This window comes from Euprymna scolopes, chromosome 8 (genome assembly GCF_053919585.1).
Source record: "Euprymna scolopes isolate OS-2025 chromosome 8, ASM5391958v1, whole genome shotgun sequence".
NCBI lineage: Eukaryota > Metazoa > Mollusca > Cephalopoda > Sepiida > Sepiolidae > Euprymna > Euprymna scolopes.
The window spans coordinates 8580679-8599674 of NC_136489.1; positions in this window are offsets into that span (position 1 = coordinate 8580679).

Genomic DNA, 18996 nt, shown 5'->3' on the forward strand with positions numbered 1-18996 from the left:
TTTTAACACAAAGGGCACAATATTCATCGATTTTTTTGTATCGATTATTCACAGCATGTCATGTTTATTAATGGCCATGCATTATTCGGCTACCTAAAAAGAAATTGTTAATTTGTTTATCAAAGATTTTAAAATGGCTTTTTTCGTATAAATATTATTTTTTTTTGTTTTGCTTAACTTAAATTAATTATTTTACTTAACATATTCACCGAATGTTACATTTCAAAACTCAAAAGCGGTATAATTAAACACAATCGAAGTTCCGATATTCAGACGTCAAAATAAGGTATGAAACATTTTTTTTCAAATCTATAATTCCGTCCCTTACAACAACACAATATGTTGTGTTCAGTTTCAGATGATTATTTTAAGCATATGAGTTACCCCCACAAAACAAGGGAGGTTTGTAAGCATATATATATATATATATATATATATATATATATATATATATATATATATATATATATATAAATATCGTTTATGAAAAGTAAGTCCACTGTTATAAATTCATTCTTCTATTAATAATCGCTGAAAATTTCGTATTGATCGGATAATTACCTGATTGTTGGTAGATTTTTAAAAAGAAGCTCCGTCAAAAAGTACTTACCTACCCCACCAGTTTTGGCGGTGCCTAAAGTATAGTTTTATTTCTACACTAATAGTTCAACCCCGATTTTCTCGCACCCTATGTAATGTTCATATCTTGCCCTAATTATTAATACACTTTGCGTAAGATCTCAAATTTACAGACCAACATTTTTATGAGTAATTTTGTAGAGCCCGCAGATATATTTTCTTTATTTGACCCCGATTTTGTAATCCTTTACATTAATTATTTTGGTCTCATACATAAAGATACATAGGCAATAAGTGTTTATTTACTATACTATATACGTAAATATTATGAAAGTATATATCATGTAGAGAATTTGCATGAATACTGCACAATCTTTGCGATATTTCGTGTCAGTGACGCGACTCCTGAGGGTGACGAGCGTAGTAATAGGCCATCAGATGTTGACATCAATCAACATTCTACCTTATCCCGAATACGATCCATACGTTAGTTCTACCTACGACAATTTTTTTAAGCATCTGGGCAATAATCCCGCGTAGGAATTGCTTCTAAAAACCTTCGGATTTTCAAAAACGTCTTCAGTGACTTAATCGCTACCAAAAACGCAAGCTTCTAATTTTACTGCACGAATTTACTTTTTTAAGTTGACAAAAGTGTGTTGATACTGATTGTGCTTATGTACGTCAATAGATATTTGTTTGAGCTGATATAATTTCATATGAATTAAAAAGTAAAATATGGCAAACCCTTTCTTGTTAATTTGATATATATATATATATATATATATATATATATATATATATATATATATATATATGTATATATATAGTAAACTATAAGTATATACTAAAAATGAATCTTGGAAAAGGAAACCACATATAGAGGATGCAGAATAGAATGAATATAGCAGTTGCCGTGAAATTTGATAGGTGACGGCTAAAATGATTTCAACTTGAAATGTATCTGGACCTGATGTAGTCCAAGGATCCTAGTTTTCAATTTTCTCAGGTGCCCCTACTTCTTGCAACAATGCTAAACTGCTGTTTGATGACGGATATTTTCACTGCTTGGCTGACAAAGGCAAGTACTGTCCTGAATATGAATGGTGAAGCAAAAATAAAAACTTTAGATTAATAGTCTGCTTTTCAGTCATGTGGAGACTGTGCACTGGCATATTGTACAACAGAAAGGCTGTTCTGAAATTACATTTCAGCTATGAATTCTATCTATGTCTTAAACACCAGATCATTACCTATTATTTTATATAATGTTATGATATTTGAGTAAAATATAAATAAATGTAAATGTTTGGACACAAAAACACGTAAAACTTTGGAATATGCGCACACAGACTGATGCCGTTGAACATCCAAGACCTGACATAATTTTATCAAATAAAAGCACGAAAAATTTGGATGCAAGAGTGCAAGAGAAAGAACAAGAATAAAAAAGTAAATTCCAAGATGTGAAATGGGAATTAAGTTGACTCAGAAAATGTAAAGACGTCCCGGTGATTTGTAATCGCAACGCTTTAGACCATAAGAAAAAACACCAAACATGGCTTCATTAAATTGACATGATACTTTCTTCTTCGATTTTACAAAAAAAAAACATGTTTGTTAAGAAAAGAAAAACTGTTTAGGTATAGCTTTAATATCAAAACCGAAGTTGGAAAGAAATAAAATTATAAATAAAAACATCGGAACCTTAGGACTACTATGAAAAAAAAATAATGCAAGCAAACACCTCGATGAATAAGCAAGTCAAACTGATTTGCATTGTAATTGAAATGTTTAAGACCATAGCTAATAGTCACCATGAATGGCTTAATTAGATTGACAAGACAATTTTTTTTCCCAATTTTACAAAGAGCTTGCCTGTTATGAACGGCGACAGTGTTAATGCAGTTTCACAGTAATGTCACAAGAATTCACCTGATGTTCAAGAAAAATACAATAAAAATATCTAAAGGTATAGACTACAAATCAATAATAATAATAATAATAATAATAATAATAATAATAATAATAATAATAATAATAATAATAATAATAATAGTAATAATAATAGTGATGATAATAATAGTAATAATAATAATAGTAATAATAATAATAGTAATAATAATAATAGTAATAGTAATAATAATAATAGTAATAATAATAATAATAGTAATAATAATAATAGTAATAATAAAAATAGTAATAATAATAATAGTAATAATAATAGTAATAATAATAACAATAATAGTAATAATAATAATAAAAATAATAATAATAGTAATAATAATAATAAAAATAATAGTAATAATAATAATAGTAATAATAACAATAATAATAATAGTAATAATAATAATAATAATACTAGTAGTAATAATAATAGTAATAATAATAATAGTAATAATAATAATAGTAATAATAATAATAATATTAATAACATTAATAGTAATAATAATAATAAAAATAATAATAATAATAATAGTAATAATAATAATAGTAATAATAATAATAGTAATACTAGTAATAATAATAATAGTAATAATAATAGTAATAATAGTAATGATGATAATAATAATAATAACAATAATAATAATAATAAGGATAATAATAATAATAATAATAATAATAATAATAATAATAATAATAATAATAATAATAATAATAATAATAATAATAATAATAATAATAATAACAGAATCTGCAGAAATACAGTTTTTGCCACCCCAAAAGACTACATTATGAACGATCTAAAGTTGAAAATCGGAACAATATTTCTTAGTGAAGTAAATGTGACATAAACATAACGATAATCAATATAACACCGATAATTCTGTAAGCAATGGGAGCACTCCTCCTAAATTTAATCAAAACTATAAAAAGGGCCCAAAGGCGAAGATTGGGGCTCAATGTTGGAACCCGCTGAGATCTTTAAAAAATATTCGAATGCTAAACTGATTGACCTGAGCATTAAACCATATAGAGACTGCAGCAAAAGTAAAATAAAAAACAAACAAATACGCATTCGTACTCATAAAGTGTTGTCTCGCATAGATTTAACATAGTGAATGGCCAAGAGAGATAGCAATAACCAGACATTAACAACTGAGTGGGAGTAGACAGAAGCATTAGAAAAGCTTGTTGCCATCCAAATTACATTGACCCATAGCAAGCAATGTTGCGTTAGTCTGCTTGGGTTATAGAGCTACACCGATTAATAATACTAATAACAGAAATATAGCATTGCCTGTCTTCCGCGTCCATTTACTATATCCTGGATACATTCAAGTTTAAATCTTCAACATTTAATAGAACATTTTAAACTATTCCCCTCATTATTTTCACAAATCTTTTGAAGAACGCTATCATATATTATATGAGTGTAATTACAACTGAGATGCAAAGAATATATACTATATGCAATGATTATTTATTGTGAAGTGTGGTGTAGGTAAAACATAAAACTCCGGTGGATTGGTAATGAAAGATTTGATCATTCGCCTCGGTTGGCATCCAAGAAGGGTTAAATAAGCCACATTTTACTCACTTATGCAAATTTTTATAGCCAAGTAAACTAATCAAAGCGGGATAACTTATCGGCTTCCATAAAGCATAAAAGACTCAAGAGTCTTTCATGTATTTTTCCATCATCTACTTGACTGCCGCAAAAAGTGTTTATTGTAATGTAAAAATAAAAAGTTATTATATTTTCACAATTTCATGATAGTAGAAGAAATATATTAAGTAAATTATTTTCGTATTTTTTTGTCTTTCGCTTTACGTTTAGTTGTTCCATTTCATTCAATATGTAGGTAAACCAATTCTACTGCCGGCGTCTTAACATTGGGTATTGTAAACCCTTTTATTTTCGCCCTGTAAGCGGCTCAGAAACGTGTTTCAATTAATGTTTAACATTCCCATGACTTACCTTATTACTCAGATTGAATTTTCTATTTGGAAACATTATTTTGTATATATATATATATATATATATATATATATATATATATATATATATATATATATATATATATATATATATATATATATATATATATATATAGCTGAATTACATGTGTGCATTCATTTATTGCCATTTATATCACATATTAAACGCAGTTACGTACACAATAAGATTTTCGTGCGTAGCTTTACACGTTGTCCTATGATATATTTTAATGTTTCGTCTATGTATTTTAAGCGTTGATATTGAATGTTTTCTCTACTCTTGAGAGTCTTGAATAATAATTAGTTCACTAGAAGCGTTCACACGAGCAATTATAAGATTGCTAAGTGTTAATGATATATGGTGTTTTCTAGGGTGGTGTGCGGAAATATTTCAGATTTCCAGCGTTCTGCAGAGGAGTTTCTCATCATTTAAAATCGAAATGCAAATGAATGTAATTGTCAAATTATCATTGATGACGATACGTGTGCTTATCTTGATTTTAATTGTCAACAATCCTCCCCCAAATCCCTATACTATTCTCACGCTACTGCTTTTGCTGCCACTGGCGTTCTGCATTTCATATTTTTTACACTATCTGATCATTTATTTACATGTTATGGTCTAACAAGAACACTGATAGTAACAGCCGAGATATTAGTTGTAGAATAGTTGCTAAGCATAGAGTAATATTAGTAGTACTATCATTAATAAATAAAGCGTTTTCACCTACAAGGAATGATAAAAAGTAATAAAACTCGGGATACTCAATTAATTTTAATGAATAGAATTCTATTTGCGAGTCATTGGCATGACTCAAAATAATCAAGGTCATAGTAAATAATTCATTAGTATAAGAGGAAGTAACATTAGTGTTACTTTTCCTTAATATACCACACAATATAGAAAAAAAAATTTAAAAATTGATCACCATAAATACGTATTGAAAATACTTTTATTTTACTCTTTTATTGATTAAAAATGGTTTCAAGTAACAATAGATGCTGGCGTTATTTCCATATTTTCATAACTTAAAATTGAAGGTAAATAATACTACTAGAATATCAAAGTATATTCGAAGATTTTAAATATGGAAATTATGGAGCACTGCTTTAAAATAAGGGCCTTATTTCATAGCATTCTCCATCGTTCCTTTCTATTTATGTAATGGCTATACAACTCAATAGTACAATAAAGTTCCAGAATTGCAAAAATCGATATATATATATATATATATATATATATATATATATATATATATATATATATACATATATATATATATGTGTATATATATATATACACACACATATTTATATATAAATAAAATTATATATATATATATGTATATATATATGTATATATATATGTATATATATATATATGTATATATATATATATATATATATATATATATATATATATGTATATATATATATATCCCAGGGAAGTGTATAGAGGTGAAGACCTGTCATCACACGAAGTGATATATTTTGATGCGCTAATCATGTATGTCGATTATGAGGGAAACAATCCTTACGTTTCTGCTGGTGTAAATTCATCTACTCAGCTCTTCTTCAGGAATATCTTTGTGAACTTAAAAATCTCTATGTCAGATTCCTGATACAAAATTTGTATGAAATTGTTAATTAAATTTACTAACAAGACTGTTGGTCTGTGTGCCAACCTCAACGCAAGAAACTGGAGGGAAGAGTCGCAGAAAGCGTGTATATTCATTTTATTTTTGTCGTGCTGAGAAATTGGGCACTGCTTTAGCAAGAAAACTTCTTTTGGATAACCAGAATACCATTAGAAATCAGACTCAGCATTTAGAACGATTTTCTGGCGAAGTATATTATAAAATGTTGAGTGTTTATATTCAGAGTTGTAACATTTAACACATTAAATGTGTACACTTCTTTCTGTACGTCGTCCCTCATGTAAATAATACTTGTTTGCTTATACGGCTGTAAGATAATAGGGGCAATATGTAAATGTGTAATCTCATAGTGTAATTTTAATAAGGATAATACGTATACACTTAAATAGAATCTTAATAAGGATAAAACGTATACTTGTAAATAGAATTTTATCCAAAGATAGGTGAATTGATTTGGAATTAAGGATCAGATTCATCGTGATATGTTGTTGCCGGATGATACAAGAATATGCCATTACATTATAAGCGAGATAAAAAAAAAGTTTGTTTTAAATGAGTTTCTATCGAAAGCTATAAAGATAAGACAAGCAAAGCTTTATACGAAACACGGCGAGCACGATAAGGCGAACATTAATGACAAGCCCGGAAACAACCATAAACGTTTGTACAATAAGGTTTTGTACATTTTGTTGCAACTAACACATTATCTTTCATCTAGCAATTACTGATATAGATATAACATTTTAAACGATTTTTTTAAAAGTGCAATAGAATGCACATTACATGAAATAAATCCAAGGTATTTTTTGATTCAATTTAACTTACATTTTTTTTTATCTTACTTTGTAAAATTTATAAAAGTTCAAATTGAATCTGTACCTTTATTTATAAAGCATATAGTAAACACATTTTATTTAACAATGTTCATGCCTTGGATCAAATGATTTTTTAACTTGTAAATATATGTAAATATATATATATATATATATACATATATATATATATATATATATATATATATATATATATATATGAGAGCAAATAGTTAATATAACATGTAAAAAAAAACTTTGAAAAAGAGTCAAAAACATATTTAATCTGAAAAGGAAACACTTAATGAGTCGAAAGTCCGCGGATTAAGGGCTATCAACTTATTAAGTGTTTCCTTTTCAGAGTAAATATGTTTTTAACTCGTTTCAAAATGTTTTTTTACCATGTTTTATTAACTATTTGCTCTAATTATAAGCTCTATCTCCTACTTTGTTTTATAGCGATTTACATCTAGTTGAGATCACTTTACAAAGGGTCATTCTTTTATATTTATAATATACTTTAGTTTTACCATCTTGTATCATTTTGGCAAATTTAGTTGTATTTTTTTTATTTTATATATATATATACATATATATACATATATGTATATATATACTGATGTAAATACAGTACTGTTACGTTGTATGTTAACTCATCAGTGCGGCTAGACAAGCACCTTTATCTAGCAGTGGATTGAATCTTCAACCCCCTCTTTGATAGTCGGCAGTTTTAAGCACTTAAACGTACATTGTGTTCGTAAACGGACTCATCAAATGTTCATTAAATAAGAGTTCGCACATCACCTTTACAGGGCTCGAGTTCTTTCCTTATTTAAAATTAAATGAAAAGCATGATATATATATATAAATATATATATATATATATATATATATATATATATATATATATATATATATATATATATATATATATAATATTGTGTGCAGAAATTCCCATCCGGACCAAAGCACCATAGGTATTCAACCAAAGATGCCACACACATGTATTATGTTTAATATATTTTCTTAGTTAACTTTAAAACGCCATTTTGACCACATTTAGTAGTTATAATATATTCCTTCATTCCATCCTACAAGCAGCAGCATCAATATCACAACCACCTTTAGAGGAAGTAATTCCTTGTTTTTCCTCTAAATGATAAGCCATCTTACCGCTTCTAGTAATCACCTTGCGGTATTCCTCACTTTGGACGGATATGGGGTTGCACTCTTCGTAAGTGGATCGTAAATTCATTGACATAACATAATATTCCTTTGCCGGTACAACGCATGATAAAGTCTTTCCAAATTAATTCTGTTCGTATTGGAGTGAATAAGCGCTGGCTATTCCGATATTCTGAAATTAGGGTATTAGCATGATAAACGAAAGATAATGTGGCATTTAAACATATCACCGCAATGATACCTATTTTGCTATATCAGTAAATTGCTTTCTGGGTCGGTTAGTACATTTAATTCAATAATTAATTCTATTTCCCATGCATACTTAGCTTTTTTTTGTATTCTTTTTTAATTCATTTTCGTATGCTTTATTTAGCCATGTGCTATCTACTGTATTATCTTTCTGTATATATTTTCTCACATACACAAACACACACACATACACACAATCTCTCTCTCTCTTTTCTCTCTCTCACTTGCTTCAAAGACAAGACAACATAATTTTATTTATTGCTCCCCTCTTTCTAACTTATTTCGTTTGTATCTCGCTGTATATATTCTGCCCATTTTAAAACTGTTACATTATTTTTTTTATAATTAACAATGTTCATTGTTTTTTTTTTACTCTACTTATTAAAAAAAGTAAATAGAATTACGTAACCTTACTTTAAGAATTTATATTTTTAGTTTTTTATCGCATATCTTTTCAAACAATTATGTTTATTTATTTGAATATATTATATGCATCGTACAACTGTGTTGATAATTTCCATTTTCCTCATCGATATCTCAATTGATACCCCTGCACGAGTGTTTGAAAGTAAAGGTCTGATTTTAATCACAAATAATGATTTTGTACAACGATTACCTACGTTTCATGTTAAAGGAGAATTTCATTACATAGGAAATTGAATACGATGGAGTATTTTACTAAACTTTAATGGCCGGACTGTTTCCTAACATTGCGCACACGTTAATTTTTTTACAAGGAAAATTTGAACATGCGTCGACCTGCAAAATTTTCTTTAGAATGACTACTTTTGTGAATTTCGACTATGCTGATGAATAAAATGGCATTCATATTTTACGGAGACAATTACTTACATAGATATGATGATATGTATTTTGTGTTGCAATTAACTTGGTGCCAGGTTTGTACACACGAGCGATAAACAAATCTACGTAATTCGTTTCTACCGACACTATAACCCCAATTATATTTAGTAATTGCGTGTGGGTACGCTGACACCAAGTATTACGGTTTAACTTGGTGGGAAATTTCAAGCCGTTTTAATTAAAAAGGGGTTGTCGACTATGAATGCCCTTCTATACATGGGGATATTATGGATGGCTATTCCGAACGCCGTTCTTAACACGGGGAGTTTGTCATTTTCATTCGTGACGCTGCTCGTAAGGTGGTAATACTCAAACAATTGATGTTAAAAAAGTCGTTAATGTTTTGTTTTACCCGGTAAAAAGGACGAAATAAAACTGGAATTTAAGTTGATATTATTGCTGGAAAATATGAAAAGATGCACACTCATACAACACACAGAGACAGCTAACATTGCTACCACTGATTTCGATAAATCTGAAAAGTCCATTGAGAATCCCAAACCTTTAAAAGTATGTTTCCACTTCACATTATTATTCTGATGGACCATTTTTCGTACGATAAATTTAATATGATGATATAATTATAAAGCAGTACCTTCCCGTTATCGCCAGTTTAACCCAAATTCTTTCAGTTTGTCTACAGCCGCCAGTGTCCACGATTGTTAAAGGGACGGCAGCGGATACCAACAACAACACTTTCCTTTCTTTTTTTTCTTTTTTTTGCGAGGGGTCACACTTCCAATTTGCAACGATTAACGTGTCCCACCACTGTATATATATATATATATATATATATATATATATATATATATATATATATACATATATACATATATATATATATACATATATACATATATATATACATATATATATATGAAATTTAATTAATTTAAAATTTATATACATATATACATTATATATATATATATATATATATACAGAGGAAGAGAGAGGGAGCCAGAAGAAGGAGGAGCGAGAGAGATGGGTGAAAGAGGAAGGAGAACGAGAGAGAAGAAGAGAAAGCGATTGAGAGGGGAGCGAGGGAGAGAGGGAGAGAGCAAGAGAGAGGGGAGAATGAGAGAGAGAGAGGAGGAGCGAGAGAAGAATAAAGAGTGAGAGAACGAAAGAGAGAATAACGACGGCGAGAGAGGGGGAAAAGCGAGAGATGGAGAGAGAGACAGAAAGAGACATATACAGTAACAGAGAATGTATGATTCGCCCGCTACGCATTCTTTTTAACACCATGTCTTGTTAAAATTGTATTTTGTACAGTTATTTTCTTAGTTAGTCCTTACTTATTTCTCCCGCAAATTAAGAAAAATCCCCAAACTCCAGTTTGCACATAACAGTTATTATTATGTTTAGTCTTAAAATGCCAATAATATTCGCAGCTCAAATCTATTTGTTATCTTATATTACTTCTTTGCATGGAAGATAATCCTACCCAAATTAAGTTGTAATGCTCATATTGTAATCGTTATTAACAATGCTATACATACTAGAAGCCACTAATACTAAACAAATTAATGCGTGTTGCTTGAGAACGCATATAGATTCTAATGGAACGAAAGTAAATCAGTGTAAAACCCATGACACACATAAGTACTAAAATATTTATTAGTCACAGATTATTATATTGTTCGAAGTTTGAGACATTCACCACTTCTCAAGTATTCTCCGTTTTCATTCTCTCTGAAAAAAAACAAAATAAAACTGTATCCTTCAGACTCAGACATTGCGCAAGGTTTTGACGCGAGCAAAACCTCATAAAAAAGATGGATGATAAGAACAAAAGAATCATTGTAATGGCTGGCGAATCATTTTTCTAACGATTATAAATAGAAATATCAGCAACAATACTCCGACCAGATCAATAAAGCTTGCCTGCAGATAGACATAGATTCATAAGAATAGAGATTACAAACTAAAACACTTGTACGAATAAGAAAGCCAAACAATTAAAACAATATAGAAAAGAAATAAAGGTGAAATACATGATAAAGTTGTTTGGGGGGCAAATATGTACTAACCTCAGAACTGCATCAGACAATATAAACTTCCCTATAGTGACTGTATCTCGAAATTAATCGATATCAGAAAAATACGCGAACGCAATAACGACCGCTGTCAACGCGCCAAATATATTTGTAGAGGCTGTTATATATATATATATATATATATATATATATATATATATATATATATATATATGTATATATATGTATATATATACATATATATATGTATATATATACATATATATATGTATATACATATATATATATATATACATGGTATGCAAGTGTGGGTGTGGGTGCGCGTGTAGTGCATGGCGTGTATATGTGAGATAGTGTAAAAAAAGATTTTCTACAATTATAGATAGGTACGTATCAATTCGATTGACAATTATCGCGTTAAATGAGAACATCGAACTACACATCTTGCAGAAAGAAACCGACCTAAAAAAGAGCACGAAGAGCACAAAAGATGGGGATATTAGACAGGATGTAAAGGCCAATGGGTGTCAAAAGTACCATTGGACTCTGAGAAAAAGAAATCGAGTTAAGCCTGTGAGAACACAAACTATGATTTGATCTACGGCATTAACATGACACGACACAGGATAACGAAGGAGAAGAAGATGATAAAAAAGAAGAATACGAAAAAATAGGAGAATTCGTATTATATCATTAGAACAAGCAGTACGTATAAATAAGTACGTTAAAATAAAACATAAACTCATGATATGATTACACTTACAAACCCCTAAAATGGTAGTAAATCTAAAGATGTTCATTTTCACCCTAAATTTAGGAAAGCCCGTTCCACACAGACATCCTAACTGTAATCTAAGAATGTATATACCATTCACTGGAAAAAGCGGGGGAGGGTAGAGTGGTAGATCTAGATATATCTAAGGCTTTTGACATGGTATGGCATGAGGGTCTTCTCAAGAAAATCAGATCATACGGTATCACTGGAAGAATACATCACATGATTGAATCCTTACTAGATAAGAGAAAAATCCCAGTTGTCCTTAACCGACGTAAATCTAAACTGTCTGATATAAACGTGTGAGCCCCTCAGTGGTCTATCCTTTGGCCTCTGAAATTCATAATATTAATAAATGCCCTCCCTGACAAAATTGTCTGTGAGATGGTTATATATGCTGACGGCACTAAGCTCGATAACAGACACGAGAGGAAAACAAATGAACACATATCAAAAGAAACTGCAGAAACATTAAAGACGACCTACGATCAGTAGTGGAATGGGGAGAAAAAAGGGATGGTCACATTCACTGCTGCTAATACTAAATTTGTTTCCTTCAATAATTACAAGAAACCTTCCCTACCGCCAATAGCAATGCCCAATTACTCTTTATCTGAAAGCACATCTTTAAACTCCTCGGCATAACGTTCACAGGAAACATGAGTTGGAACAATGACATTGAGAGTATTGCCAGGATCGCTGCTAATAAGGTGGGTTCTCTCTAACGTGCTAGACAGGTACTAACGCCCGAAAGTATCCTATATCTCTATAAGGCCACCATTCGCCCATGTATGGAGTATTGTCGTGATATTTGGGCTGGTGCATCTGCCACTAGTATCTCGCTCCTAGACAAGTTTCAAAAGAAGTTCGCTAATCTGATAGGTCCTGAACTGTCATCTAAGCTTAAGCCTCTGCCCTATCGACGAAATGTTTCATCCCTCTGCCTGTTCTACAAGTACTTTAACGGTGGATGTTCTTACTAACTGAAAGTACTTGTACCCCCTCGACGTAAATGCCTGCGACAAAGTCGACAAAACAGTTAAATCTCACCCTTACCAGTAGAGATTCCTAGATGTAAGAGAGCCTTCTACTCCAGTAGTTTCTTACACAGAACAGGTAGACTTTGGAATTCCCCTTACGCTCCCTGCCAAAATTTACTGAAATGCAGAAGTTCAAGTGTAACGTTTACCTACATCTTGCGGCCCAACTCCCTACACATTACCCCTGATGATTATGTTCCTGACAGTAGCCCCCTACAACAAAGTAGTAAGGTGCATGTTTTGGGGTTGAAATGTAATTAAAAAAAAAAAAAGATTTTAATTATACTAAGATTTCTGCCCGGCTTTGCCCCGGGTGTTTGGAGGTGTATGTTAAGCAAAATAAAAAGAAAAAATGGTATATATTTTGGCCCCTATTATGACTCCTTAAAATTCATAATGTAGGGCTCAAACGGAACTATTTTTTTAAATCCATGTCCATGGAACCTATATCTAAAATCTCAAGTGTTTACACCCACAATTGGCGAAGAAGTTTGGTAAATCGTTGAACTTTGACTCCTTAACTTCTAGCCGAAAACGGATTACAAAATTATTCCAAATCTCTGTACAAATTTCGAGTACTTAGACTTGACATTTACAGAAGCCCTTAGTCTTGGAACCAAATGGGTCAAACAGGACAATTATCCAAAGCATACGGCTAATTTAGTGAAGAAATGGCTTTTGGATAATGAAATAAATATCCTGAAGTGGTCAAGTAAAAGTCCGAACTTGAAACCAATGAAAAACTTGAAGGCGGTGGTGAAGGCGATCGTGAAACAAAGGAAACCAAGAAACCTATGATTGTTAAAAGATACTGCCAAGGAAGAATGGTTAAGTTTTCCTGTTGATTTTTGTAGGAATGTAGTATTTTCCTCTAGAAAACGTCTGGAAGCTGTTATTAAAAAAGACACGTTTTGCAAGTGTCTATTTGTAAAAGGTGCCAATAAATTTGAAGTCGTCTGTTTTTGATATCATTAATAATATTCATTTTAAATATTTTATATTAAACTAAAAGTATTTCAGGAGATTAATATATCGTCGATATATATGATCATCACCACTTTAAAAAATAATTAGTGAAAACATGTTTTATTTCTAAAAAAAAAACGTACAAATGGAAAGGTGCTAACAATTTTGGCTTTAATTGTATATATATATATATATATATATATATATATATACAATTATATATATAATATATATATATAATATATATATATATAACTACTTCATTTACTCACATGAAATTAATATACGAAAATATAAATGTATGCGTAAACTTTAAGTATTTACTTCAACTCTGCTCAATACGTAGGTAGAGCTAGTTAGTAAGTTATAAAATATATCTGACTATTAAGCTACACTGAATATTCCGCGTTTCATATATCTAGGATTCTGCAGGCTTACTGAGCCTAAAGCGGATTGAACACGGAATATTCAGTGTATCTTAATCGGCATATATATTTTATAACTTAGTATATCTATATTTTTTCTACATACAACATGTGACCGCATGCGTTTTACTTTGCCCTCATCAGCCGCTAACCAGAGGTGATGACAGTTTCGGTTGCTAAAGCGGGACTACCACCCCTGGCGCCACCAGAAGCTATTGCTGCTGTGCAAAGCAATAAATAGGATAAAAAAATACCTGGCATATTCAAGCCGAGGAAAAACGCTGTTTTAAACTTTTCATTTTTTAACTTTTAATTTTAAATTTTATTATTAACTCTTTAATTTTACCCTTTTTTTCCTTTTTTCCTTCTTTATATATATATATATATATATATATATATATATATGCACCCTTTTTTCCTTATATATATATATATATATATATATATATATATATATATATATATATATATATATATATATATATATGCACCCTTACGCGAATATTTTTCGGAATCACGAAGATTTCAATCCCGAGCGATAAAGCAAAAAATAAATAAATAAATAAAAATACACAAAGAAAAAAATAAAATAAAAATAAAAGCATTCCCCGCCGCCTCCAACACACAACGCCCACCATATCCTTATGTAGCTAGAGTGATTCTGCGAGGTTCTCACTTCCGATATGACCCTAAAAATTGGTAGGTCGCTGTTTCCAGACTCTTTAGCTAAGGTTAACAAATGTGTCCAACGTTTTGACCTAATTTGTACTAATTACCGCTGTTTTCTTATTACACCTTTGACTTCAAAATTCGTAACTAAATTTTATCTTGTCTTACTTTTTTGTTCTGTTCTGAAATCTTTCTCAAATATGCTGTTAACAATATCGTCTTGTTACATGTAAAACGGAAAGAAAGAAAAAAGTCACATATGTACACTAGAACCTCCCAAATTAAAATCTTGAATAATTATCTAAACTCAAATGTAAATTAATATTCAGCAGACTTCACAAATTGATAAAATGTAGTTATTGGATTTTAATTATAAGGTTTAGCTAGAATTATTCAAACTTGAGATATATAATGCGAAAATATCAACCCATTAATATGGGAGGGGAGATAATCTTCCAAAGCGTCCTGAATTCATAATTGAACCCCGGATTTTACTAAGTAGATATTACTAAGCCCCTTGTACCCATTCTCCTCATTTTTTTAATGAAGAGTAGATAATACAGTGGATGTGTTATCGCAGCTCCAGTAACACTCGCTTCTCCTTTTTTTGTCCCTCAGTCCTCATGCAAACGAACGATAATTCTGACAAAGGGTGAATGAAAAGCTGCTTTAAAAGCCAGTAGTATTTGGTAACCAGTAGTGTGAGATGTCAGAAATTTTTGCTGTCTCTATGTCTATACTTGTTGCCATGTCACTAGTAAGGGTGCTCGATGTAAACTTTTCGTCTGGGCTGGCGTTATCTGTCTGATAGTCAGGGACCCGAACCTTGGATTAACCACAAAGGAGGCTGTCCTATCAGCATGCACAAAGTACTAGGATTGCTGTATTACCATTGTGTGAATGGGCTCTGGACCATGTAGTAGTCTCTGGTTGGGACGCTCGATGCTATACTAGTCGGTAATTGTTACGGCTTTACCTTTTCATGTGCTACAAACAAAAAGCCTGTCTTTTTCTCTCTTACTTTTACTCGGTGTACTGCTCTAACCAAGCATGCCGGCATTTCCACAAATCCCAATCCTCAACATGAAACATCTCAAGAAAAAAACTCGGATAAACCTAGAAGCCATCTTCCAACCTAGACCCCTACTAGCATGTCTCCTTCTCCAACATCAGGGGTCTAAGTTCCAACATTCCAGAGGTTGAAACCCAATGACAGGAGACGAAACTGGACATATTCGTTTTAAGCGAAACTGGAATAGGGCCGACCACTTCCCTAGATGAGTTCATAATTAACGGATACTCTACTTTTACATCTAAATCTGACCCCAAGATCATCATGTACCTACATTAAAGATGGCTTCCCATGTTGCAGGCATATCTCTAGAGAATATCCTAATTTACCTCATATGCGCTTCCGGGTTGCACTTGCTTACACCACTGCATTTATATTTGCAATCTATCGGCCCCACAAAACGGAGTTACTATTTTTAAGAGCATATCTGAGAAAATAGATCACATCCTGTCTGCGCACCCCTCGGCTTACATCCACATCTGTGGTGACTTCAACTTCAATAATGTGGAATGGCTGAAAATAAGACGGATTATAAGTGGAGGTTCTGTCATGATTTTCCCACTGCTTATGACCTCACTCAGATTGTTCGCGAGCCCACCCGTGTGACCGAGACTAAAGGTCAATATGCAAGCCTCCTAGACCTTTTTCTCTCAACTTCGCCTGACCTATGTTCATGTTCCGTTCTTTCTCGTCTAAGATCGACCGACCTCTCCGTCGTATCAGTTTAGATAAAAATGAAATGTAATAAGTCCCCAGACTTACCCCTCCACAATACTGTATACCGATATTCCATGGCTGACTGGGATAGCTTCCGTACATTAATATCTGATCTACATCTGCATTCCATCTTTAAAAAGGATGTGCCCTCTATAGTGTCAGACCTGACCGAATAGTAAATTGTAGGCATATACATATTCATACCATCTAAAAATTCCAACAAAAACCTAACAGCTAGCCATGGTTCTCCCCAGAATGGGCTGCTGCTATCGCGCACAGAACTCACTTTTTCCATAGCTACCAACGTAATAGATGTACTTAGACTAAAGCTGATTTCAGAGCGTCAGCAACCACTGTACAAGTGTATAAAAAATGCAAGAGGTGGTTGAATCGAAAGTAGCTGAGCAGCGGTTGGTTCCCACCAGTTTTGGCAAATAACAAATGGGATACTGAACAGAAGTATGCGTTCTATCCCAACCATTATCAACGGACCAGGGGTAATCTCGTCAGCTTCAGACAAGGACACACTATTTGCCAATAACTTTGCAGCTAATTCTACCCTGTGCGACGAAGGCTATCAACTCGTATTTCCTCATATAACACAGAACAAGCTAGGTAACATAAACATATCTCTGTATGAGGTCGCCAAGCTAAATAAGACCCTTGATTCATGTAAAGCAACTGGCCCGGACGCCATCCTAATAAGAGTGTTAAAAAAAGCTTCAACCCGAACTTGCTCCCATAGGATGGAATACTGTTGCCATATCTGGGCAGGAGCTGCTAAAAACAGCCTATCCTGCCTTGACAGAGTACAAAATAGACTTCGTGGCTTAGTGGGGGATGCCCTTTTCTCTACCCTGCAACCTATCTCCCACAGAAGAGACGTTGCGAGCCTGTTCTTGATTTATCGTTATCTCCATGGCAGATGCTCGTCTGAAATCCAATCCAGCTGAATCCACTGTGAAAAATTTCCCCCACTCTATATCTGTGCCTAAATCAAAACGCGGATTCCATGAACAAAGCTTCTTTCTTAGAACTGCACGCCTGTGGAACTCTGTTTCGTCTGCCTGCTTCCCTCCGGACAACAACTTGGATGTCTGCAAGTCCAATGTTAACACATTCCTAATCAACCGCCCCCTTAAGTAAACACTTCAGCAAATCTCCTCACTAACGTATTGTACTTGGAATAACCCTTATCCCGGAGTGGCTTCCGGGCCTTGATAAGTGGTGATCACTGTGTAAAAAAAAAACTTACGAACTTTTTAAGCGTTGCCTTAAGGGGAAGTGATTATCATCAGTATGCGCTGTATTTAAGAAGTCAGCTGAGAAGTCATCTCCCTCTCAGTACAGACCAACAAGTCTCATGTGTTCCATGAGTAAGTTGCTGCAATCCATATTAAATAGAGAAATAGTCTACCACCTCCACAGAAATATCCTTCTTAGTGACACGCAATATGGTTTCCGTTCTGCAAAATTTACTGCAGATGTGCTAACGGTTATATCTCATAGGATAAGTGAATCTCTTGACAGAGGTTTCCTTTCCACGGCAATTGATCTTGGCATATCAAAGGCATTCGACAAGGTATGGCATAAAGACCTACTTCACAAGATCTCCAGCTACGGTATAACTGGACACATTCTGTCTATCATTAAATCATTTCTCTCTAATAGGCTCATAAGAGTAATGGTTGATAGACAAAAATCAGAGACCTGACGTATTAATGCTGGAGTCCCTAAAGGGTCCATCCTGGGCCCAACTCTCTTCCTGATCTACATCAATGATTTCCCTAAACACATACTTAAATCATTCGTTGACATTTACGCTGATGACCCGACCATCTACGGCAACCCATCAAAGGCTGTAAATGACAAATCTCTCTCTGATTCTCTCTCCTCTGATCTGGAACGAGTGGTTCAGTGGGGGAAGAGGTAGCTAGTTACCTTTAATGCATCTAAAACCAAACTCCTTTACATCATCAACGCTCTTATCCCCATCTGACATCAATTGAAATGAATTGCTCTCGTCTAGGAGAAGGCCTATGT